At 43.1% G+C, this 2,557-nt stretch overlaps 1 long non-coding RNA gene across 1 annotated transcript; it reads right to left on the reverse strand.

Moving 5' to 3' along the window:
- Positions 1-983: 983 nt before the first annotated feature.
- On the reverse strand, positions 984-2,035 carry LOC147880765 (uncharacterized). Its single transcript, XR_015540597.1, has 3 exons — positions 1,638-2,035; positions 1,317-1,379; positions 984-1,220 (listed from the first exon to the last, which is right to left on the reverse strand). It is a non-coding gene; the product is annotated as an uncharacterized LOC147880765 (long non-coding RNA).
- Positions 2,036-2,557: the final 522 nt, after the last annotated feature.

Here is a 2,557-nt window from a genome sequence, read left to right on the forward strand (position 1 = left end):
TACAATCCACACTACCATTGGTCAATGAATGCCTAAGAGTGACTTCATTCCATCACAAAATGCTTAATAATAACGATGGTCTCCATTATTCTTCGTAACAAATACGTAACAAAGATGTCACAGCTGTCAATGGAAACTGCAAATTTGAGCCGGTTAAGTTTGTAAAAAACTCGAGAAGATTCGCTACGAACTGCACTAGGTGTGTAGTAGGTGTTAAAAACCAATCGCTAAGTATGGCAAAACTTTCTTAGCACTCTTTTAACATAGCCAAATGGGCAATGACCGTGAACCCAAATCAATGTAGGAAGAGTAGTCTATATCTTATGTGCTAGCAATAAAATCCACTTCGACAAACCACTGCAAATCCCTTCAGAATGAATCCATCTAGCACAAAATCCTCTTTAACAAACCACTACAAATCCCTTCACAATTACTCAATGGAGAAAGTGGCAACCATAGGCAAATTGTGTTCTGATGATTATGGCGAACAAAGGAAAAAGAGAGGCTCTCAATGACCTTCACTGGCTCCTTTGGCACTCAAAGCACAGACACCTTCAGTGAGGGTGCACGGCCACAACATCTATATCCTTATTTTTGGAGGTGTGAAGCACCAATGGCTTGCACATACAGAGAAACTCCAATCTGTCCTATGGAAACTAAAGAAGGTCCAAAAAATCCTCAACACAACAGGAATTGTATATGCAACAGTAAGTGCATAATCTACTGTTGCAATAGAAGTAGCCTGCAAATTTTTAAAGACGGTCAAATTCTACTCGAGGTTACACAAACAGAACTATCTCAACACCATGAAACCAACCTTCAATGTACGCATCCTTGGCTGCTGCCTATAACGCCTTGCGCAACGACCTCCTTGTACTTTTATTGATTGTGGAGTGTTTAAGGAGGTATGCATCCTTCGGAGCTTTCCTAGGACCACTGCCCAAGATAGGAGCACTGAGACATACGCATTGTTTTGTAGATTCACCTCCCTTTGCAGGGCTACGTGTTATCCAACCGAGCTCTCTGTGCAAAACCGCATGGGTAACTCTTAAACAAAGTTTGATCCACAAGGACATGAAAACATACAAATAAATACCTGTACTACCTCCTCCCGACTTCATACCATTGGCAACTTCTTTGACCTCCTTTCCAAGGTTCTTTGCAATGGTTGCTACTATAGCACAAACTTGTTCGACCATCTTTCCCAATCTCTTCACGATCTTCGTGGAAGCACAACATCAGAACACAAACACGAACTAACAAATGGGAAACCCAACAATCGACATAATGCATGAATCTCCAAACATCGATGGTACCTTTTCTTGAGCTCCCTTCATGTGGAAATTCTTCAACACCCTTTCCACATCTCTTCACAAGCTCTGCCACAACAAAAGTTGAAACCATAAGAGAAGGATGATACCAGAAGAAGAAGTGAAAGATGAAAAGAAGCTCCGAGAGGAAGTGAACACTGCGTGCGCTAAAATGCACCCGATCGAAGCTCTTTGACCTAGTATCCATCGAATCATGAGAACCTTCGCATGCAGCCATTGTGAATAATAGTTCAAGGCGTAAGGCAACGAAGATGGAGATTGCAAAGACACACCAATGCAGCAATACGAAAGCACAACATTGCCTACCCTTATACAAGACAAGCCCACCAACTCCTCCAAATGGGAGATCAGCAAGTGTTTCGGTTGCTTCAATGAAATTTTCGCTATCCGACTCGCACCACTGCATCATAATCAACGCCTTCCAGTCGATGAACTCAGCTCTAGAATTTCAGCACTAAACTCCGCCACAACGCCATCGAAGCCAAGCACAACCATCTGAGACACCCGAAATCACAGGGTGACAACTGTGGCGAGGGGAACTACCCCATGCAACCCCAAACTGTGTGAGCATGGACGACACCTGGCGAAGAAAAAGCATGCAGCACCAATCAAAGTACGTGCCCGTGTCTGTGTTGACGAATGGATATTGCCGCATGCAACCCCAAAGATGACACGTGGCGTTTCCAAGGAGTTGAGCAATCACACTAGGTGAGTTAGCCATGGAACACGTGGGTGAATTCCCTTCTCGTCATGCGTTACTAGGGTAAAGGGGCCAGTCTTGTGCACCCGTAGTGCAAGGGTTTGCGCCTATGGATTTTTTAATATTTGCCAAAATGTAAAGCCATTACATGAATGCTCATAGAGAGAATATAAATTTTCTAAACAAGTTGAATACATTCAAGAGGCCTGCCCGGGAAAATTGAAAGTTGAGAAGAAGAAGAAGCAGAAGAAGAGAGAGAGAGTGAAAGGGAAAAAAAGTGATGGGGCCAATTTAGTTGAGAGAGAGAGAGAGAGAGAGAGAGAGAGAGAAAGAGAGAGAGAGGGGTAGAAAATGATGGGGCCATAAATGGAAATTTAGCTTCTTAGACGAAGCATCATTACTTAGGCAAGCCAACAACAACAAAAATTTGAGGAAAAAAATTTAACGGGGTGGAAAACCTAAATACCCAATACTAAAGGCATCGGTGGGCTAGTACTGTGCCACATGTAGACTACATTTGCAAAGC

This window comes from Dipteris shenzhenensis, chromosome 32 (genome assembly GCF_047967505.1).
Source record: "Dipteris shenzhenensis isolate YYH24624 ecotype China chromosome 32, Dip_SZ_1.0, whole genome shotgun sequence".
Classification (NCBI taxonomy): Eukaryota; Viridiplantae; Streptophyta; class Polypodiopsida; order Gleicheniales; family Dipteridaceae; genus Dipteris; species Dipteris shenzhenensis.